Source organism: Ambystoma mexicanum, chromosome 8 (genome assembly GCF_040938575.1).
Source record: "Ambystoma mexicanum isolate Mex_15411 chromosome 8, UKY_AmexF1_1, whole genome shotgun sequence".
Classification (NCBI taxonomy): Eukaryota; Metazoa; Chordata; class Amphibia; order Caudata; family Ambystomatidae; genus Ambystoma; species Ambystoma mexicanum.
Window position 1 is genome coordinate 287,692,991 of NC_090929.1, and position 24,951 is coordinate 287,717,941.

Genomic DNA, 24,951 nt, shown 5'->3' on the forward strand with positions numbered 1-24,951 from the left:
TGCATTCAACCTCATCAAAGCTCCTCAGTTTCGACTAATCTTCGGGATGCCATGGTTGGTAACTCACAACCCTCTATAGATTGGCGTGCCAAGAAGTTGGCCTTTTCCGATGATTGTGCTTGCACCTGTTATTACCAAGAAAAGGGGAAAACAGACTTATGTGTATCTGCTACTCCCAGTATGGCGGCGATTGTACTAGGTGTGACTAGTACTCTACCAAATAAATACCAAGATTTTCAAGACGTGTTCCAGAAAGAACAAGCCAATACTCTAGCACCGCACAGGCCCTACGATTGTCAGATCGACCTTATACCCGGTTCGCAAATATCTTGTGGTCGAATCTATGCACTTACTGAACCAGAAAACCTCCCTTTGAAATCTTATCTTGATCAGTACCTGGCAAATGGATTTATCCGCCCATCTAAATCACCGGCAGCCAGTCCCTTATTCTTCGTACCAAAGAAGTAAGGAGATTTGAGGACGTGCATCGACTATCGCGCATTAAACCAGATCACAGTTAAAAAAACGTTATCCACTGCCCCTTATTCCTGAATTATTGGATCAAGTCAAAGATGCCCAAATCTATACCAAACTGGACCTTAGGGGGCGCACAATCTTGTTCGAATGAAGAAAGGAGACAAATGGAAAACTGCCTTTCATACCAAATACGGCTTGTATGAATACCAGATAATGCCTTTTGGACTTTGCAATGCTCCTGCTGCATTCCAGTACTTTATGAATGATGTTTTGCGGGAGTTAATAGATGTTTGCACCCTGGTTTACATTGATGACATCTTAGTGTATTCTGCTACAAAAGTAGACCATGTCAGGTATGTCTGCTCTGTCCTTACTAAACTCTGCCAACATAAACTGTTTGCTAAACTTGAAAAATGCTCTTTTCATGTCACCGAAGTGGAGTTCCTCGGTTTTATCCTCACACCAAAAGGTATCAGAATGGACAGGCACAAGGTAGATGCCATTCTTAACTGACTGTCACCAACTTCATTTAAAGGAATCCAGAGTATGTTGGGCTTTGCAAACTTTTACCGCTGATTCATCCCAGATTTTTCCCAAATAGTGCATCCAATGACATCACTATTGGGAAAAAAACAATAAAAAGTTCCATTGGACCGAAGAAGCAGAGAAGGCCTTTCCAGAACTCAAGAAAACATTCACTTCTGCTCCAGTTCTACGGCATCCTCGCCCAGACCTCCCTTATATAGTTGAAACAGATGCCTCTAGCATGGCTATGGGAGCTGTTCTCTCACAAAGGGACCTAGGAACTGGCCAGTTACACCCTGTGGCCTTCTGGTCACGAAAATTCTCACCTCCCGAACTCAACTATGCTATCACAGACAAAGAACTCTTGACTATAAAATCAGCTTTCTAGGCATGACAACACTATCTCCTTGGTGCTAGACATACTGTCACCGTCAACACTGATCATCGAAACCTGCAATACCTAAAAACAGCAAAGGCTCAATCATCCCGTCAACTGCGGTGGGCTCTTTTCTTCGCTGAATATGACTATGTGATCACCTACCGGCCAGGAGTCCGAAATGGAAAGGCTCACGCCTTGTCCCGCATGGGTGTTGATGAAAAGGTATACATAACTCCAGATCCAGTAGCCATCATTCCAGAAGACAAACTCCTGGGTTTTATGACAACATTGACACAGGGTGAACTCCAAAACAAGATGCAACTCTTAATGGATCCCACTTTCTCACAAGAGTGGTGTACTCAAGGAGAACATTACATCATTAAAGACCAGTTATCATATTTTAGGAACCGTCTATACTTGCCAAGTAGAGATTTACAAGAGCAGGTTATTTCAGGTTATCACGACTCCCTGATTGAAGGTCATCCTGGAATTGCCAAAACTCTAGCTAAAGTAAAAGGAAACTATTGGTGGGCCACATGGCGTAAAGACTTCATACAATTTATCCAATCTTGCGGTGTGTGTGCACAAAACAAGTCCCAAAAGCAGAAACCAGCTGGTCTTCTCCAACCACTGGAAATTCCTCCTGCACCATGGCACACACTGTCCCTTAATTTTATTACAGATCTACCTCTCAGTCAAGGATTCAACACCATTTTAGTAGTAGTAGACGTGTTCTCTAAAATGGCACACTTTATTCCTTTAAAGGGTATTCCAAATGCATCCAATTTAGCAAAAGTATTCCTGGAGGAAATCGTATGGCTACATGGCTTTCCATCGATCTTGATCTCAGATCGAGGTAGTCAGTTTGTATCCAATTTCTGGAGGAAATGCTGTTCAATGGCCGAAATTGACATTCGACTATCCACAAGTCACCATCCTCAAACAGATGGCCAAACAGAAACAACAAACCAAACCCGCGAGCAATACTTACGTTGCATGTTACATAAAGTGGAAAGAAATTGGAAGGACTTGTTATGGATAGCTGAATATGCCTATAATAATTCATTACACACCAGCACTGGACAAACCCCTTTCTACACTATATATGGTAGACATCCACGTACTTCAGAACTGGATCTCCCAACCCCTTTGGAAATGCCAGTGGTTAAAACCCTGCATACGACTATTTCCCAGGCCTTCAAAGAAGCAGCAGAACATTTACTCCAAGCCAAGAACAGACAAAAGAAATTTGCTGACCAACATCGTAGTAAAGCCCCCGACTATCAAATTGGAGACAAGGTCTGGTTAGCATCAAAATAAGTGCCCATAAAAGGGACTCAGACCTTTCGTTCCCGATATCTGGGACCTTATTCTATTGAACCCATAATAAATCCAGTGGCAGTTAAATTAGCCCTAACACCAACTACGCAGAGTCATCCTGTGTTTCACGTATCACTCCTGAAAACGGTACAACCCGGTACTCGTGTTACAACACCACCAAAACCAGTATTAGTTGACAGAAACCAGAGTTTGAAGTAAAGGATATCCTAGACTCAAAATACACCAGATCCAAACTATACTACTTAGTTGATTGGAGGGGATACGGCCCTCAAGACAGATTACGGGAACCTAGTGAATACATCCATGCACCTTGCTTAATTAAAAAGTTCCATCAGAATTACCCAGCCAAACCAGGACCAGGCAGAAGTGCCACCGTGAGAGGGGCTTTGGGGGGTGAGGGGGTGCTGTCATTACCCTTGCCCCTGGCCCTCACTGGCAAGTCAGCCTTCCAGTTAGGGCCAGGTCAAAGGCCTTAAAACCTCATCCAAGACTCTCTTGGAATCAGTCCTGGCGCCTTTGGTGCCAGACTCTTAACCATCATGAAGACCAACATTAGAATGGGACTATTTACTTGGGACTATTTAACTAGGGGGGGTTCAGCCAACATGGAGGCACACACATAGCTTAGTTACAAGAAACTGAGCTATGCGGTCTAGTCTTTTGGGTGTGGCCGGCCTGGGACTACTTTACCTGGACTACTTTGGGTGTGGCAGGCCGGGACTATTTTACCTGGACTACTTTACCTGAGACTATTTAAACTGCACCCAAACAGCAGAACATGCTTTGTGTTATTCTGCTGTGGGCAGCGTAATGCTCACCGTGTCCAGTTCTTTGATGCCAGTTTACCTGAAACCAAGGACCTGCAGACAGAGAAAGAACACTACGAAACTTACCTGGAAGAGTATCCTGTCTTCAATCCATCGCCGACTTCATTTCCACTCACCTGAAGGTACGAACTCCATCATCCGGTACTGCATGCATCCTGGAATACCATAACCTGGAAAGAGGAGAAAGAAAGACAGCATTAGTAAGCGTTTACTCACGTTTCTTCCCGAATGAAGAAAGCCACACAATTCTTACCTAGGTAGTCATCTCCTGGTCAGTATCATTGCTGGAACATTATGGTGCTCGGCGAGGAACATCGCAACCTGCAAGGAAAGAAAAGACACAGGTTAGCAATATAAAAGGTAAAACAGCGCAGCGCATCGCGCATTACTCACCGGACAGCATCACGCACACTGCGCTTTCGCCTACTGGCCCATGCTCATCTCCAAACTGCATGACAACACCAAAATTCCTTTCCATACCTAAAAGGAAAGAAGCAAGACATTATTATTCGAACTAAGAGGAACATAAGAACTGCATATAAAAACTGTAAAGCAGCAAACCTATGGAGTCGCAGCAGGCCTGGATTCCCACAGGGGTCTTGCACCAGTGAAGTAACTTGGTCGCTGCTCGCCCCCCCACATCTACGCGCCCCTGCCACGATGAGCAGGACGGAGAATCCACCTTTTACAATATTAAGAGCCATCTTTAACCAGAGGCCTTACCAAGGGACCGGGAGACGGTTCGAGAGTGCAAATTATCCAACCAGGGCTGGGTGGCATCCCCGTGGATACCAGGTGAGCATAACACAAACACTACAATTACCAAATAGCAAAATAAGAAAACCTTACAATTCATCAATTGCAACACTCCATTTGCAATTCATGGCATCCAGTGTGAATGTGACCTACTATATATCGGAAACCATCAAGAATAAGGACCCTAAATACCCTTTGGCAAGTCACTGCAACAAGGAACATCCAATCCAGACCGCAGATCGCTACTATGGATGTTATGGACAATTGCTTCCACAACAGAACAATTTTCTACTCTTAACAAAGGTAAGCACTACTATTTAATGCTTTTTGGCTCCCTCTATACCTTTTTTAACCCAAATGGAACCTAACTGTAAAAAACCAAGCTGCATTTTGTGAATAATACACTTTTTTTGTAATTTATTTTAAATTGATTTATTTGAATTTCAACTTTTTCATTTTCACAGTTAAATCATTACATTTCCATCTTGATTAAATAACATTTTGTGATGGTAGGATGAGTAATTTGATCACAATCTTTCACTGCTTCATTTATCAGAACTGGACATTCATTTGAAACAGGAATACAAAGGTATAACTAAATGATAAAGTTAGTCAATGGAATATTGTTCTAAATAAAATCAATATGGGATGACTTAATAGGATTGCTGTCAAGTGCAAGTTACATCATCCTTCATTTCAAGTATTATGTTATCATAGATATACAGTATAATTGTTTAAAAAAAAAATCAATGGATGAGATCTAATATATATATATTTTCCAACAATAGGGTTTGTGACTTTCAATTCAGTTTCAGATGAGGTTACAGTGCTGGTATCTTGTATAGATGCTTCATAATATTGATACTAACATTGGGGTCATATATATTTAATTGTTGTAATGTTAAGTCATAAGAGGAATTGAATTGTGTCTACATTTTGTGAAATTTTTCTAGCATTGAAGACACATTCCCAAAGTTCTTCTTTGGATATTGGTAGAGTGCTTGCACAGTGTTTATGTAAAAATTGTCGTCTGCTATCTTTAAGAGCAACACATTCAGTTATCAAATGGCAGAGAGTTTCTGGATAATCTTGCAATTTGCAAAAACGCCAGGTGACAACAGCTATTGAACCCTTCCTATAAGTTGCTAGTTTGGATTTTGTGGGCCATAGATCAAGTCTCATACAGAGAATTGAGTTTGCCTATGCAGGATCTGGGAATGAGTTTAAGTATTGTGGTAATTCGTTCAGAGATGTAAGCCTGAAGGCTCCCCTTTTGAATACTGTCTATGGAGAACATTTGTCCCAGGGGTTAATCCAGTCTTGCCTATATATGTTTAGCTTTGCTTTGCCTGGACTTTGTAAAAGTAGTTTGATATTTATATCAGCAGACTCTAGTGTCTCTAGGCAGTTGTTCTTCCATGTTTGTAATGGACCAGAATGTGGGGCTATCAAAAGGTTATGTTGGTCATCTGCATGAAGCATCAATTTCCTATAGGCTGCTATAGATTGCCAGGCTACGATTGTTGATAAAGAGATGAGACCTAGCTTGAATAGTATCATAGCAATCGTTATTAGATGGTAGAGTTAATATTTTCTTCCAGAAAATGCTTTCTAGGATGTCCCATATTGGTGGGCTTGTTAGACATTTAGTTTGAGCGCCATAGCTAATGAGGGGAACGGCCTTCTGTTTGTAAAATATTAATGCCGGTTTGATTGAATTTTCTTTGAAGGGCTTTCCCTTGAGTAGCCAGAAGTTTCGTTTGGCTGTTTAGTCCATTTTGTTCCTTGTTCTAGTGACTTGCCAAAGGGTATTTAGGGTCCTTATTCTTGATCTAAATCTAGATTTTCTTTGAAGGGCTTTCCCTTGAGTAGCCAGAAGTTTCATTTGGCTGTTTAGTCCATTTCTATATGGTTGATCACTAGAGTGGGTGTTAAAATAAACACCTAGGTACTTATAATGTGAGGTGAATGTGACTGAGGTCTTGGAGAGAAACCACTTGAATGTAAATCCTAGTTTGGGTGAAGGACAAGGACTTTGGACTTAAGGGTGTTAATCTTCAATCAATTTGCTTCTGCATAGAGACCTAGAGCAGTGAGTTTCCTTTGATGCCCAATGGGGGTGTTATCCAAGATGATTAAATTGTCCGCATAGAGGAGCTAGGGAATTTCAACTTTGCGTAATTTTGTTGAGAAAGAACGAATAGTTTGAAAGCTTATGTATATGTCGTTTATGTAAAAGTTAGACAGTATTGTTGCTTAAGCACATCCTTGCTTTAGACCTTTGTTTGTCAGGATCTTGTCAGTTAATAGATCTTTTGTTGTTAGTTTTACACTAACACACTTTCAGGAAACCTACAAACAGGCTGAATGTACCATTAATTGGTTTGTCAATAATCAGATTTTCAGCATATTGAAAAAAATTGAAAACAATCAGCAAAAAATCTACCAATATTTATTAAGCAGTAAATACTACATTCAAAACTAGACTCTTTTCCTCTTCATTTCATTTTAGAAACACTTAGAAAACCTCCTGATGAACCACATCAATCACAGTGGGGAAACACCTGTTGAGGCTAAAATAAGAGGTTACTTAACCATAAAAACAGAAGGATATCTAAATACAAGTCTATAAAATAACTTTCAATCTTTGCTTCAACTGACAGAAAATAAGACTAAGGGCCTCATTACGAGAAAGGAGGTAATGAAAAAAGGAAAGCGGAATGGTAATACCGGCACCATTAACAGGGGCATTACAACCCGGCAACCCGCCAATACCGCCATCGCCTGTACCGTGCCCCCTCATACCGGCATGGGCACGTACACGCACCCCTTCGGGGAGTAAATACCGGGATGCCGGTAATAGGAGGACATCAAAACCCACACGGGCATGCAAATACTGGCATCCCGAAGGCGGTAATTAGGGCCTGCACGATGGCGGCCATACAGGCATCGCGGACCACCTGTAAACAGCAATCAGCAATCAAACCAACTGCCACAGGTGCACACAATCAGCACAGGTGGAGTCAATGGAGCCTGGTCCAGTATAAAAGGAGTACACCGACACACCACACCCCTTCCTACACCAAAATAATACCACTAGCTGTTGCAATCATGGCGCTGGAGGACATGCCTATACTGCTACAACTACAGCAACAACAGCAACTACAACAACAACTACAGCATTAACAACAGGCAGCACAGAGGAGACGCAGGAGGAGAAGGAGGGTGAGACAGGCCCAGCAATTACCACCAGGGCAGCCAGTAGTACCTCTTAGGCAGCCACCAATCCCTCGCATCAGACCCAGTCCATTCAATCTAACCCCTGACCAGATCCACACCCTGTACCGGTTGGACCGGGACACCATCACCACCATAGTGGACATGATAGGCAACAACATTGCCAGCCTCATAGAAATACGCACTGCCATCCCCCCGCTACTAAAGGTGGTGTCTGTGTTCCACTTCCTGGCCACAGGCACCTACCAGCACACAGTGGGCCAGCTGCATGGCATTTCACAACCACTATTTAACGCATGCTGCACCAAGTGCTGGATGCCCTCCTGAAGCACGCTAGCACCCACATATCCCTACCACGGACTGCCCAGGAGATAGCCGACACCAAAGTAGGCTTCCATGAACTAGCAGGCATGCCCAATTGTGTTGGTGCCCGGGACTGCACCCATGTAGAATTGGTAGTCCCCCATGCCATAGAGGCAGTGTACCGCAATCGCAAGCAATACCACTCCATCAATGTGCAGATGGTATGTGACTCCAGCAAGATCATCACACATTGCTGCACCCGATTACCGGGATCAACACATGATGCCATGGTGCTGCATAACTCCACGCTACCCCGTCACGTGGAGCGACCTGCTGGACAACGTGCCTGGCTGCTTGGTGAGTTGCCTGACTGGCCCATGGCAGTGCTTCGTGGTAGTAATGTGTTGGGATGCATACTCCAGCTGGGTGGGAATGTGGAGGGGGGATGCATACTCCACCTGGGTGGGAATGGACAGTGTGTGGAGAATGCACGCAGAGCTAAAGACTCCTGACCTGAACCTCCCAACCCCAACATGACACATCACTGGCGGACATTCGACCACTTACGTATATCAATGACCATTTCACCCTGCATCATCGTTACAACGCCATCCAGACTACCACACCATATTGCAGTATCAAATGCATCTAAACAATATTTGTGCATACGTACAAAAACATGTGCAGGTCGACAGCAAATAGCTGCAGTCATGACTGTGCATCCTGAAGGTGGCAGCTCAGAGTGACTCACATAGACCTATCTGTATTCTCTTGCAGGTGATGGAGGATATCCCTTGAAGCCGTGGCTACTTACCCCTGTGCGAAACCCACAGAACAGCCATGAAGAGGAGTACAATCGGGTACATACCCGTACCCGTGTTGTGATTGAGCAGACCTTTGGCCTGTTGAAGGCGCGGTTCCGCTGCCTAAGCAGGTCTGGTGGAGCACTCCTTTATGCCCCTGTGATGGTGGCAAAGATCACCATGGCCTGTGTCATGCTGCACAACATATGCGTCCGGAGAAATGTACCACTGCCACCTGACATTGACATGCATGCACCGGGTGAGGATGATGAGGATGAAGATGGTGGAGAAGCAGCACCCCTGCCAGTACGTGATGCACAGGATGGCCGAGCAGTACGTCAATCACTGATTGACGAATACTTCTGGCACACAGGGAATGTGGGGAGTTGGCCACTGTACACCGTCATTAATTAAATGGATACACACAAAATGAAGAATGTCAAGCCATTGGCCCTCACTATGAGGTTAGCGGAATGGGTTTACCGGCACCGGTAAAGGTGCCGGTGCCGGTAAACCCGTTCCGCCCTATTACGAGGTCTCCTCGCGAGACCCGCAGTGGGCGCCTGGAAAACCAGGCGTCCTTACCGGGTCCCGCGAGGTGATCAGAGAGCTAACAACGGGCCCGTCATTAACGGGCCCGTTGTTAGCTCCATCCCCATTCCCATTGAGCCCTATGGGGGCTCTAATGGGAATGGAGATGGACCGGGTCCGGGTTCCTCGGACGGGGAATTACCGGGTCCGCCAAGGTTGCGATGGCCCGGTAATTCCTCATTCGAGGAACCCGGGCCCGGATTGCGGTATGGAGGCAACCATGCCGCTAAAAGCAGCATCGTTACCTCCAATCTTCTAATGAGGCCCACTGAATGTTTTTTAACACAACAGGTGTATTGATATCAACTGAAGAAAGAACAATCCCCCCCCAACCCCCAATGAACTCCCAAAACCCCCCAATCTAGTCCCAAAACCTCCCAAAAACTCCCCCTAATTCACCCATTCACCGCCAACAACATCTGAGCCACTCCCATAGTTCTCCAACACTATTTACTGGACTTCTTCATGTCCGGGGCAGCATTTCAGAGTGCTTCGCACTAAGTCTTGTTAGACGCACAGGGCTGGAGGGTGCAGAGGAAGTGGGGGCAGAGGAGGCGGGTGTGGTGGATGGGGTGGAAGCCGTGGGGATTTCCACGGATGGTGCGTGTTGTGGCTGCTGCATGTGCAGCAGGATGGAAGTTACGACCTGCGTGATGGTCCCCAGAGTGTATCTCATCAACAATGCCGAGGCATTGACGGCAGCAGTGTTTGCCGCTATGGCAGCTGTGGTCGCTGCTATGGCCTGGGCTATCCCACACCTTGCGTCCTCCCCTTCAGCGATATATTGTCTGAGCAGGTCCAACATAGAGTCCTGTCTGGCCTCCACCCTCGCTAGCCATGCTTCAAGGATGTTGGTGGAGGCAGCAGTAGTCGAGGGTGCTGTGACCGGGCCTGCTTTGGCAGTGCTGTCCTCGGGGAGGCTGCTGAGGACAGAATCTCACAGCAAGGGATCCGCACTGCTGCAGGTGGGTGAGGGCTGAGAGTGGGGTAGGGGGGTGGGCACAGGGTTTGGGGAGTGTGTACATGGCATATGCGTCAGTCCATCCTGGTCCACATACTCCTCCACTGCGGTATCAGTGGTGCTCAGTAGGTCAACAGCCTCGCCTTCCACTAGTGGAGCCAGCTCAGTGTCCACAGTGTCAGACACACTGGGTGTTGGTGTGGGCTGCGAGGCTGCCCCGGAGGTGGTGTTGTCGGTGGCCGTTGTCTTTGGCCGGGACGTGGATGCCCTTGCAGTTGGATCCTCGCTGGCATCTTCTCCATCAGTGCCTGGGGGGTAGAAGAGATGCCGGGCATCAGTGATGGTGTTACATGCTAGATGCATTATATGGTGCTGTGGAGTATTTCATTCATCATGCATTCATATCTTGCAGGTGTGTCACACAGGGTAGCATGAAGGGGGCATTTTTGCGTTTGATGCATGGCAGGTGGCATGCTGTTGTGTTGGGGTTTGTGTGATGTATTACATGGGCACAGACCATGTGTGTTGGCTGTGTGCTGCTAATGAGATTGGCACTCGGCATACATTTCAGTGTGACAGGGTCACTCACCTCCATCTGCAGATGTTGCGGCACCCATCTCCATCTCCCCAAATCCCTCAATGGACTCCATCTGAATGAACGTGCTTGCAGTCTCCTCCCAGCATGACAGTTGGCAGGTGAGTGGGGACCCCCGTCTCTGGCCAAGGCCTCCCTCCTGTTGCTGGCAAAGATATTCTGAACCCTGAGGCGGAGGTCATCCCACCTCTTTTTGCAGTCCTTCACTGTCCGTGGTGTGGTGCCGACTGCCGAGACCTTGCGGGGTGCCTCCTCCCAGATCTCATTTTTGCGCTGCTGCACCTCCCTCTTCAGGTTCTGCAGGTTGATCTCCTCTGCATGTGCGGCAAGGGTGTCTGCCAGAATATTACGTTCTTCATCTGAAAAACGCTTTTTTCGCAGGCGGGGGGTTGTTTTCCGGGTAGCCTTTGACATGGTAAAGGGATTGCCACTGGTCTCTCCAAATGCAACTGGTGGTTTGGGAGAATGGCAATGTAGTGTGTTTTTAAAGATGGCTGCCGGCGCATTTCCTGTTCCGACGCGATGACGTTACTTCTGGGTCCGGTATTACGAGCCCGGTATTAGCATACTGTTATTACCGGGTCGGAATTAAGGGGTGCCTCCTAGGCGGAGGTGGTATCGGCGGGTCCCATGATGGCGCTATGGGGGGGTTGGAGGGCCTTTAGCGCCATGGCGGTATGGACATTACCGGCATGGGGGTTCGCGCGTGCTTGCGCACTCGTAATCACCCGCTATTAGCGGCGTCAAACGAGCACGGACCCGCTAGTTCCTCCATGCTAGTCATGGACCCGTTTTTACTGCGCTTCTCGTAATGAGGCCCTAAGACTTTCCAAACTGAACTTTGAGGAAGTATCCAAATGCACTATGCAAAAAAGACAAAGGGCCTGATTACGACCCTTGCGCTCCCGGAATGAAGGGGGCCAATTACAAGGTTCCCTTTGCGGGACCCGGACCAGGCGTCTGGTAAAACCAGACGTCTTTTCTGTGTCCCGCGAGGGGAAGAGGGAGGTAACAATGGGACACTTGTAATGTGCTCGTTGTTACCCCCATCCCCATTCCCATTGAGCCCTATAGGGGCTCAAATGGGAATGGGGAATGGTTCCTGCAAGGAAGAATTACCGTGTCCTCCTATGTCGGAATGACCCGGTTATTCCTCATTGCAGGAACCCGGTAATGGAGCCTGGTTTGGAACAGCCATTGAGCTAATAGCTCCATGGCTTCCTCCAAACTTGTAATGAGGCCCAAAGACTTTCCAAACTCAATTTTGAGGACATACCAAAATACATTTGTGAATTGGAATAATCACTTTGAGATATCAAAACGAACTTCTAAACAAAGACAAAAACTTTGCAAACACAATTTTGAGAAGTTATCAAAATGCACATATGAAATGGAATCATTATTTTGAGGAAGTATAAAATTGGATTTATAGGGCCTCATTATAACCCTGGTGCTCCCGTAATGAAGGGGGCCGTCCCGTAACGGCCCCCTTCATTACGGGAGCACTGATTACGAGGTTCCCTTTGCGGGACTCGGATCAGACATCTGGTAAAACCAGACGTCTTTTTCCGGGTCCCGGGAGGGGCAGAGCGAGGTAATAACGGGCCATTCGTAATGTGCCCTTTATTACCTCCCTCCCCATTCCCATTGAGCCCATTGGGGGCTCAAATGGGAATGGGGAATGGTTCCTTCAAGGAGGAATTACCGGGTCCTCCAATGTTGGAATGACCCGGTTATTCCTCATTGAAGGAACCCGGTAATGGAGCCGGTTTGGAGGCAGCATGGCTGCCTCCAAACTCGTAATGAGGTCCATAAAGTGGCAAAACAACCACTTAACCTTCAAAGCATCACTTTTTGTTAATTCCATGTTCTAAGACAATTTCCAATTAAATAAACAGCTGTATACTCACCTGACTTGTACGAGTTTCATTTATAGCTCTAATAGTTGGCGCAATTTGGATCACTCAATCTAGCAACAATTCTGTATTTGTATTGGGCAGTCACAATATAGGGAGAACCATTTAGCAGACAACTTTAAACAAAATTCACTGGTTGAACTCGCTAAAAGGTTGACTAATGTCTGCAATTTGTCCATTAACCCTACAGGCCAAAACTACTGTCGTGGGAAGTGCAGACAGAAGAAAAATGAGATGCAAGGAGGAACACACATTCTCTGGGTGTTTGACTATTAGCCCACTATTGGCCATGGTAGTCCCTATGGCCATTCCCACTCACTACCTTCCTTCCTTGCCCAAATCCCATCCCTGTGGGATCACAAAATCTAGTTCTGTGTTTTCTGAACAGCATTATAAAAGACAATGGGCCTCATTACGACCGTGGCGGTCCGGGAATAACGGTGGCGGTAAACCCGCCGCCACTGTTGTTTCCGGACCGCCTGATCCCGACCCCTGCAGGCGGGAGGTGATGTTCCCGCCAGGTCTGACCTGGCGGGTTTAACACCGCCCGCCTGCAGGCGGACGAGGAAACACCGGCAGCATTACAAGATGCTGCCGGTGTTTCCATGATCCCGATTCCCATTGAGTCCCATAGGACTCAATGGGAATGGGGATTTACACCATTCCGCCTCCGTGATTCCCGGAAAACCGGGGTTGTGATGCCCCGGTAATTCCGGGAATCACGGAGGCGGAATGGTAATACGAGTCCGGCGTTAACCAGGCGGTTTTACCGCCTCCGTTAACGCCGGACTCGTAATGAGGCCCAATGACATAATTGCATCTATACACCAGCTCTTGATGTAATAAAACTGTCTTAAACATGTGTGCCATCAGCCACCTGATGTGTAAACAGTATTTGTGTCCTCACATCTATTTCTTGCACTTAATTCCTGTTCCAACTAACATTGGAAAGCACAGAGGTTGTGGCTCTTGTGTAGGTATTTACTAGGCACTTGTCAGGCACTGCCATTCTATTCCCAGGTACTAGAACCGTTTTACAGCTGTTGCCTTCTTATGGCTGGGTAGTAATATTATAATAGTGCCTGAAAAATGCAGAGCCATTGATTGATTTTTCCAATGCTTGTCATCAGTAGACAATGTCAGCCGAATGCAGCCTAACAAGCCCATGTAATTTGGGAGATGCTCAGTAAGTTCCTTTTTTACATTCTGTAAATTTGCTTTTCCCATTACAAATACTGAGCTTCAAGCTCCATCATGCAAAGAAAAAAACAGGAGTGGATAAGTAGCTCTCAAATTAACATGGAGCTTGTTGCCATATGTGCAGTAGCAAATATGTACCATTGCAAAACAAATAGACGCTCTCAATTAGCTTTTAGTTCCTCATTGAGTTAAGCATTTTTCTCCAACACAAGATATTCTTGTTTACAAGATATTTGTAAATTCCTTCTTGAAATGCTTCAGAAAAATCTATGCTGCCATTGCATAAATGGAACAGAGCACTATACTATAGGTGAAAGCTGTTTGTGGGCCTTTCAAACATGACGAATATGTGAATTTGGGCACATAAAGTAGTGATCTCCCACTTCCTTATGTAGTTTGGGGTGGCCGTACCAACAAAACAGAGGGATAAAAAAATGCAAGAAGAAAATACCTTTATATTTTTTTTACACTGATCACTTTCTTCTCCAGATCAAAACAATGAACTGCCGGTGCTGCGTTGTCATCCCAGCCCATAATTGAAACAGGTCTGAAACATACACAGATCTTACATGTGGAGGTTCTCTTGTGCTACTGAGCCCACAATGCTAGGCTGCAGTCAGTATAAAAATAATTGAAACGTTGCCTGTTTATCCTTAGCTGGAAACATTTTTTTGATTACTCAATGTTAGCTGAGTAAACGAGTGGCTGCAAGATTCGCCATAGCAGAACCTGCACTCTGAGCTTTTGAGTGTATGTCACTGATATGTGCTCTGCTTTCAGTGGAAATCTCAAAAACCAGGGCACACAATAATGAGCAGTGTGTTGCCCAAGTTCATTCATTTCCATCGTCAGAGACTTGGAAATACACAAGGCACACTGAATGTCTTCCTTGTGAAACAGCAGCAGTGATGGCTCAACCCCTAGCTGCAGTCAAGCAGGCACTCCTCTCCTGACCTGGCTGAGGCATCACAGCTGAGGCAGCTACTGGAAAACACCCGACGAGCTACTAGTGGCTCCGAATCGACGGGTCTAGGGTCTATGAGTCGTCACTTTTCCCTAGAGATTTTGCAAGTGGATCCTCCATCAAAAAACGTCTGTGTCATCTGAGGTTGGACTCTGTATTTTTTCTCCTGGGTGCTAAGCATTGGGTTCCCCCTTGGCGTTCTGTGCTCCCAGCATACCCCATCGATGATCCATGTAGTCTGTTGTATATGAGGCACTAAGATAACCTCTACGTCTCCTGGAGGAGAATCAGCTTCTTGTTGTTCCTCTGTAAGACCTTTGTGGATGATCTCTTGGCTTTTCTGGGCTGAGGAATCAGGAGTCACAGTTTATGGGGTTGGTCAGGTTTTCCATGAACCAAATGCTCGCACAGTGGAAGCAATCAATGACATTGCTTTATTTATTTTGAGAAGAAGTCCTGGATTATTGGGGTGCTTAACAGTCAAATAGGTGAATTTTACACTTGGAGCCTGTTGGGTTGCTTCTACTGTTTGGGTCAAAGGATTTAACAGCGTCGGCCTGTGACATGTCTAGGTGATTGGCTGATAGACTGGTTGTTGCTATGGTTGGCTCAAAGGGAACCTCAGCTCGTGTCATCTCCTTGTGATTGTTAGGCATGGCCAGAACGATGTATCTAGTTCTTCCAATCCCACAATAGCTCCATATATCATGAGGTTGAGTGGGCTAATATGAGTCAAAATGAGGCAGATGCCAAGATGTATGGCAACAGAACTATTAGTGATTCCAAGAGCAGTATTACAGGATGGTGTCAACCCATAGAAATGCAGCTTAATTAAAGGTTATCTTATTCTCGAAGTTCAAACCAATAAAGGCTCAAATATAGCTCATGGTTTAACAAAGTCAATGGGTTCAACAAAAGATCTTGGGTTTGCACTCCTCAGTTCACGGATCCCTTACTGGGATGTATCCCAGTCAGCCACAGTCTTGAGGTTTGAGTGTGCCTGCACCTCTTTATTCTCTCCTTGCATTGAGGTTTCACATCCCCTGCTTCCTAGTCTCCAGTGAGAGCACCACCTGGGTCTCATGCTCTTGCACGCTAGGCCTGGGAAAAAGTCACTTCTAGAAGGCAGTACCTTGAAACAAATTCCACCAATAAGCAGAAAATCTTATTTTCTATGCATATTTATCTTTTTTATTCACAACAGCTCCCATTCAGGGTCCTGGCTCTCATCCGCGATACCCCAACCGTGTTTGCCTCCATGGGAATGTGCAATGGTCTCATGCCTAAGGGTGCACATTGTGTGCCATCTTTCCTGCCCTTTCTAAATTTCTTTTCCTTCTCTTTCTAAACCTCCTTGATGTTTCCCCATGTGCTCATGCCTCCTCCTGGCCTTAGCTTCCCCTCCACAGTGCTGCCCTTGGTTTTCCCTCTCCTCTTCTCACCTTTATAGCAGCACCTTAATTCGACCTCCTCCATTCTCACTATGGCTGTTTATCTTCTCCACCCCCATCACGGTCTATCCACATTTTTCCTCAATACTTTCTCCCCTTCCTCCTGAAAACCTTCTGCCTCCTCTCTACTGATGTTCTCTCCAACCTCCATCGTAGAATTGCCCTCGTCTATCAGCTGATGTCCTTCCCATCCTCCGTCTTATTGACCTTCACTTCACCACTTCCTCTTTAACACTCTTCTCTTCCTACTCCATCCTGACGTGCTTTCCAATCAACTACTTAATGCTTTCCTCTCTTTAACGAACTACTATGTTTCTTCGTCACTCTGCAATGTTCCTCCGCTGCCCCCTCAATCACTTCCTGCCTCCATCCTCTCCAGTCTCCAATCCGCGTTGACCACCTCCAAATTCCCACTGCAATTCGCCAGCTCTGCAATCCTGAACTCCATTTTACTGTTGTCCTAAATGCTGGTCCTTGTATAGGGCTTGTGTTGAATGGCTGTTTTTGTTTTGGAGGCAGAGTTCATGTGCCTGGTCCGAGTATGGTCAGTTTCAAAGATAAACTTTTTTTTCTGGCATTTTGGGAGGATGTTTTCAAATAGGTAAGCTGCTTCCATGAATTTAATTTCAAAACATTCTCCCTCTGAATTGGCTGATACCTGTGCTGCAGCTGTGTCAGGGATTGGCTTGATAGAACTGGGGCCTACTGATAAGTGGGTGACTTTCTTCCTGTGGTTATTGCCCTTGTACTGTGCTCGTAGACATAGAGGTAAGAAACACAGATGGAAAGGCGGGGAGGCACATCATGGTTGGTCCAGGTGTAAGGAAAAGAAATAAACAGTAGATTAGAACCAAACACCTGCTCCACCACTCCTGTCCCCCAGATCTGAGATCCTACATGAAAGTAGATGAGCTCTAGCAAAGAACCTAATGGGTTATGATATGATAGGTTATTTATAACGCGCTTAATACCCAGAGGTTTCTAAGCACGGACCTGGGGATCGAACCTGTGTTGCGCCGCATCGTCTTGTTTCCAAGGCAAGTGCGTTGCCTCTGAGCTATCCACCCGAGACAAATGGGTATCTCCTATTGCCACTCTTGCAGTCCATAGGTCAGAACACCGGCCGCCTATCGTTGCCAAGACGTAGAGTCCAAGAACAAAGTTAGCAAGGCACCAAAAACCGGGCGGCACGAGGAAGCAAAACTAATGGAGATGAATCCTGAAGAACGGAATACAACAATCCAAGATCCGAGTACCTTCACTTCACCAGCCGCCAAGGAATGAAGAAGGAATGATCCAGGGTCCAAATCCAGGGAAAAGAAACACATGAGAGCCAAGAAACCAACAATACAAAGATGTCAAGCCCAAGGGAATTCCAAGAACAGAAAAAACCCCAGTAAAGAAGAAGCAACACCAAAGCTAGGAGGAAAAAGCCAAAGAGTAAAAAAAGAACAGTAGATTCCAAAACGTAAGCACAATGAGCCACTGACCAGTGAGGAAAAAACAGAAACGTAATCAGTTGAGAAGCAGTGATCATTTCCTGCTCAGCCGTATATATAGCTGGTTTCGGTCATCGGCAGGGATTTCTGGGTGCCGTGAGCATGCGTGATGATGTTATTTTGTGCTACGTAATGAGGTAATTCCAGAAACATTGCAAGGCCCGGCAAGGTTGGCAGCACAATACTGCCACAGTTGCCAAGGAAAGGGGTACAGACCCTTCAAAAGGTTTTCTTTGGCATGGGGTTTTTGCAAGTGCTTTTCTATTTTTCCATTGGTTTGATTGAAAGACTACAGAGAACTCTGTCTGTCCTGTGGCTACAACTATGAGGGAGACATGAGATCTCTATTTTTATGGCCTCAAAGCGCTTTGTGGTAGGAACACTCTCAGGGACCAAAGTCCAGGTATGGGAAAGTTCTTAGAGGAAGCTTAAGATGCGTGTGTGCAGATTAGGAATTAGGTGGGCTGGCTAGGGTCCAGTAAGCAACCCAAGAGCTCAGGCATGTGGATGGGTGCTGAGGGAGGTCACAACAGAGTGAAAGTGCAGGATAGTCAATATATAACCAGCTAGACCGAAATTTGTCATAGGTTCTCGCTGTATTCTAATGGCAGAGGCATTGATGCAAGTCTGGTGCTTCAGTGCGTAGTGATTATGTGACCAGCTAGACCGAACTTGTCATAGTCATAGCTGCGTTATAAAGTGTGTGGATGGTAAGCCATGCCTGCGGCAGAGGTCCACTGAAGTGGTGGGTTTATACATACTTTAAGCTCAGATGGAGCTAATCTTTGGTGTCGCTGTGTCATCCAATCGTCTGTGGGGAAGAAAAAAACAGCTACCTCTGTAGACCTTCTTAGGGACTATGAACAGGCTATCCTCAAGTCACCCAAGTGCAATAGACTGGCTGTCTTTGAAAATCTTTCTAAGCGGGACAGAGAGGCTACCATAGAAATCAGGATAATGGCATTCTCTAAGCCGAACAGACAGGTTACCTATATAGTCTTACTACATGTTAATACAAATTTATAATACGGATTTATGAAGTGCAAACAATAAAGGCATCATGGCGCTAGTAAAAACCCACGTAGCAGAACAGCAGAAGTCAGAAGAGAGAAATCAGAAGAGCAAAGTCTTAAGTAATCGTTGGAACAGCAGGTGGTTCTCAGTCACGCAAAGGGAGCCCAACAGTTTGTTCCAGAGGATAGCCGCTGAAATTGAAAAGTTTCATCCCCCACCCGCAAACGGTTGTATCCTGGAACCTGAATTAGATAAGCATCCTCTGACCTTAGAGCTCGAGAGGGATTGTAATGATGACATTCTTCCTGAAGGAACTCTTCACAGACTCCATAAAAAGTATGGTGGACGATGTAGAGCACCTTAAACTCAATACGGTGGGCCACCGGCAACCATTGCACGTGGTGGAGGACTTTGCAAGATGAATCACGCAAAGGGGTGTCATTGACAGTCCTAGCTGCAGGGTTATGCAGCACCTGAAGCCTTTTGAGAAGGTAGAGAGGCTGGGATAAATACAATCAATTGTCAAGTAGCCCAAAGATGGAAGATGTTAGCACAAGGGCACTAAGGTGCATAGCCAGAAAAGACAGGACGTTCTGCAAGATTTTAATTTTGAAATATCCATTCTTGCAGACCATACTGACCTCGGCTTCTGTCGAAAGAGACACAGATATTTTACAGCCCAGGTCCTCCACCACCGCAAATGGGGTGGTAAGCGGACCAAGAGAAGTGGGCAAGAAGGCCCGTGTCCAGAAAGAAGTAAATGAAGGAGACCCAATGACCAGACCTCAGCTTCAGCCAGTTATGGGCCATCAAGCTACCCACGGACTCCAGGCAGCTGTGCAGACAAATAGCTGTGTCTGCTGCCGCCAAATCGAGATGCATGTCAATTTGAGTATTGTCAGTGTAGTAGTAGCAGCAGAACCTGAGGGACTGGATGAGCTTGACCAAAGGCTGAATGTGGACAATAAACAATATAGGAGAAAGAGCAGAACCCTGGGGGACCCCACATTTGATAGGATTAGGATCAGATTGGAAAGGACAAAGAGAGAGTGACTGTGAGAGATTACCCAGAAAGTATCTAAACCAGGACAGGACAGAGCCAGAAATACCCGCACTCACTAGGCAAAGAAGCAGGGTTGGGTGGTCAACAGGATCAAAGGCCACCGAGAGATCTAAAATGATGAGTGCCCCCACTGTTCCCTAGTTGGACAACCGAGAAGGGTCATACACAACTGAAACAAACATAGACTCAGTTCCTCTACCTGGTCTGACCCAGATTGAAAAGGGACTAAAAAGGAGGACTTTCACAAAAAGGAAGGGAGAAAAGGGGAGACAAGTGATTTCAAGAGCTTCATAAGAAAAGGAAGTAAAAAATAGGACGATAGTTAGCAGAAAGAGAGGCATCCAAGGTAGGTATTTTTAGGAGTGAAATCACAAGAGCGTGTTTAAGAATAGCAGGAATAACAGCAGATGACAATTATAGATTGACTGCACAAGTCACAGCAGGAGCAACGGCTGCAATAATGGTTTCCATCGTCGAGAGAGGAATAGAGTCAAGAGGCGAGGCAGACCTCATTTTCTGCATATCTTCCAAGTTCTATAAATGCTAAACAAAGAAGTCAACTAAGTGCGATAACAAGGATACCTGCATATAAGCACTGTGTTACAATGGCTAACTTAAGGAGTTATAGATGCGAATGAATGTTACCAACATATATCTTCAAGTATCATTGGCGGGCTAAACATTATAGGGCTTTAATGCTCTAAGTGTAACGCATATCTTAACCTGCATGTGCTTTCTTCTAGTTGCAATGGCAGGCTACTCACATATCTAGGTACAACCTCATGACTGTCCTTACAGGTATTGTAGGCATATAGGTTTATCATAAATGCTAAGTAAAACATGTCATGCCAAAGTAAGAAATAGCTAGGCTGGCTGCACCAACATGCCACTCTAGCCACATAACACTTACCAGGCTTTCTTTATCATGTATGCCCATTAAAAAATGCCATACCACAGTAAGAAATGGCTAGACTGGCTGCACTAAAATGCTAGTTAGCCATGTAATTACACACATCAAGTTGGCTTTGGCTGAAAATGCCAGAAAAACATGCCATGTCAGTTAAGGAAATAATGCTCCTGTGCTCTCCTGGCCCCCCAGCGCTTTGCACGCCCATGAAATTACATTCATACCCATTCTCTCACCACTTACTCGCCCATACACTCTCACTTTCACTCACATGCACACGTAGAACATTTACCCTGCGTTCTCCACATTTGAACCCAAACAGAACATTCACACACAACCCCATTCATACCCATTCACCCACCTATCACTTACACATACACATTCTCTCACATTTATCCACTCACCCAGAACATACACACGCATGCATGATACACACATTACACATAGAAAAATAAGCTTCCTTACCTGTTTACCATTGCAGCTTCGGTCCACTGCTTCACTCCAGGCATCTGACTCCGGCACTCCACACAAAGAAGAACCAGGAAGCAGGGAGAGCTTTCCTTGTTTCCTGGTTCCGGTATTACGTTGTGCACAAGGAAGCCTGAGGTGGAGCGCCTTCTTCCCCAACTACCAGCTGCAGTCAGCCCCAGCACAGCCTTCATCCAGGTGAGGGGTGCGGCCAACTGCAGCTGGTCAGGGTGCAGACTGGGCCTCCACGGGGCTGAGGGGGTCCGTTTCCCCTGTGCCTGGATCTCTTTTTTTTCCCAAAGTGCTCACTTGGGGTACTGCCCACATGCGTGCTAGCGCCTAAGTCGCAGAGCACATCCCCAGGTCTGATTGCCTGTGTTCTTGCTTTGTTAAAGCAAGCAGAGTTCCCTCGTTTTTATTGTGACATCGAATGGTACTAGGAGACTATGGCTGACAAAGATCACACCTGGCTATATGGCAGGGTAGAAATGCTCCCTCTTTAGTCACCGTTAAGGTCCTAATGCAGTTACATAAGTTGTTCCAATGATCAATATGCCCCAACCAATACCTTGACTGAAACAAATCAAAGAAAAGCTTGTACCACGTGAAGCTGCAGGTATCATAGAGGGAATTGTTATGTACCTCATAATACCAGCAACGTGTCCTTTCCTCAACACCAGGGAAACCAGTGAAATCTTCCAGAATGTGCGAGTCACACGAGGATGTAGAAGACTGGTCGGCACAATTTAACAAAACGTTGATCACTTTTGTTACCTGATACACCTATCTGTACAATGTACTGCTAAACCTGCAGTGCTAACAATATTACTATCTGACATAGGTGGTTTAATAACTTAATAAGAGCACCTTCATCAGACGGTTCCACTGCCTTAAGTTGGAACATAGAAGGAACTTAGGCTTGGGTCAAACCTGAGTCCACAGATGTCCTTAGAACGAGGAGAAACTCAGGGGTAGCATTAGACAATAGTTTATTCACGCATTCGAAAATATGTTTTATCGGCAGGGTTTAGACACAGTTTGGACAGATACAGAGGGAAAATTATACCAGCACACAACCATCAACCACTGAGTTGTGACCAGATGGGAAAGGCCAGAATGGGTGAGCAAAGCACGCAATTTCCTTGATTAAATTACACAGGATTCCATAAGCATACCAGGAACACAGATGTAAAGAGTTTTGGGCTTACAAGCAATGTCCATAACAAGCCTTTGGGCAATTTTGTAAGGGCAGCTCCATCAGACAAATAACATGTCATTGAATTGGTAGTAATGCCCAGGTGTGTTCATATACGATTTAACTCAACATGCCCTAGCAAGATGTAAACTGGCACAGCATAGAATAGCAAAACATGCTTAACATAACAACATTAATGAAAGATATGCTTCTTGTATGAACAACACTCCCTAAAGGATACGTTCAGAGCAAATGCATGTCATCTGCTTTTTTAAATCGGCAGTATATTGATCCCTTTAAATCAGAATATAGCCAGGTAGAGTTTGTGACATAATACATGCTGTGAAAATTAGCAACGCTCCACGAAGCGGTGCCACAAATTGACTCGTTTTGCTACCTTTGCAAATTAGACAATGGGCCTCATTATGAGTTTGCCGCTCCGGAAACAATGGTACTGGTAAGCTTGCCGGTACCATTGTTTCCGGACCGGCAAACTACGAGTTCTGCGAGCGGGTGCCTTTCTGTCCACCAGGTCTGACCTGGCGGGCAGAACGGCACCCGCGAGCAGTGCATGTCGGATGCACCGGCACCATTCACGAATGGTGCCGGTGCATCCGTCTAAACCATTCTCATTGAGTCCAATGGGACTCAAATGGGAATGGGGACTAATATTTTCCGGTGCCCGGGAATGGGTAATTACCGGGTCCTGCGGGGCTATAAAATTACCAGGCGCTGGAAAATTCATGACTCTGGGATTTAACGGCACGGCTACTGCCAGAGTCATTATGAGGCGCAATATTCTAGATTATCGATTGTGCTGTAGAAAACATATTAATATACCAAACTGCTGCTAATGGAGAGAAAAAATGAAACGCAAGTCAAAAGGGATGCTGAGCAAAGTCTGTGCAGCAAAGCATTATAAAATCCATGCAGGAGAATCCGGGATAAATGAAGAATGGTGATCATTGGATGCTCGCTTGGCAACAGCGTATATTTTAATGATGGGTTCTGAAAGCATGAGGTCCTTCAGGATTTGAATGGAAGAGGTGGATGATCCACATTATGATTACACCAATCAATGTCAAGTATGATTTCCTTAGATGGCCCTTTTTGTTGGACCAGGAGAATCCACACCAGTGCACTCTCTAGTACATGGTTTGGTCGCTGTAGCTAATGGCATTGTGGTGCATCCACCCTGCTATTTGTGAATTTGTATGAATAGGAAATCTCACTCATCACTATGGATCCCTGTATATGTTGGCGATTGTTTTTCCTGACTTTCCAACCCCCCAAATGCTTTCTGCCGATCGTCCGCTTGCCCATCATATTTTTATATGTGCTGTGTGCAGTGTTTGACTTTTCCTGTTTGGTTGATTTCTTTGGGCCTCATTACAAGTTGGCTGATGCGGGCAAAATGAGGCAGCATAACTGTATATCGCTGCATTACCACACCGCCCAACAATAGGTTTGGCAGAAAGTTGGAGGATTCACCCCTAGTTATGATCTCGAGGTTCATCCGCCAATTTTCCTCCCAATTGCCATTGGGCTCTAATGAATGGGGACTAACACCGCCTACTGTCACTGTTACCGCTGAACCAAGTGGTGGTGGTAACGGTAATACCATTTGGTGGTATCTGGGCAGATTTACCGCCCAGACACCACCAAACTCGTAATGAGGCCCAAATTTGTCTGATATTTTTCCTGTTGACTTTTTGCTTTTTGCACCGGTCCCTGTTTTGCATCGCATCCTCCTCCCTTTTCTGTTGCGCATTACCCCTCTTGCTGTTCCTCTGCTTTTCACAGAGGTAAACCCCGGACATTTTTTTCTGGATTTTTGCTCCCTCCAGATACTCGCAGTTCCTGCCCACTGCAAGCCAACCCCCATGACACCTAGGGACTCACCACTACTTCCTGGCTCCCCCTTTTAACACCTGTCTCCTTTCCACACTTACCTTCCCATTTCCTGGCTGCCAAGCTTTTTCACTTTTGCTATTTCAAGTTCTCTGAATACAATGTTGTGTACCATGATTTGTTTCAGACAAAACATTCTGTCAGTACTCTTTTGTACAGGGTACATACAACCTGAAAAAACTATCAAGAGTGTTATATCCATGCTTTGTATTGAAGTAGGCCCACTATTATTCAAACATTTTCAGAGTGTAATAACCATACCATGAATAACAGCACTCAATGTATAACTCTCCCATAGAGCTCTCAGCAATCCTTCATATAACTAAACACTGCACTCCTTCCATGATGCACCTTACTACTCTTTGTGTTCCCACAATGTGCCTTGTTAGGCACACTTTTGCATATGGGCAGGGTGAGTAACGTGACACTTGCTTTAACCTGACCTGTACACAGGAGTGGTGCCACAGGCAGTTGGTTGGATAAGTTAGCAGCATGATCAGAAAAATGTATAGCAGGGGCCAGATTACAGAAACTTTGCACCGGTGCAAGAGCAAATTTGGCCAGTATT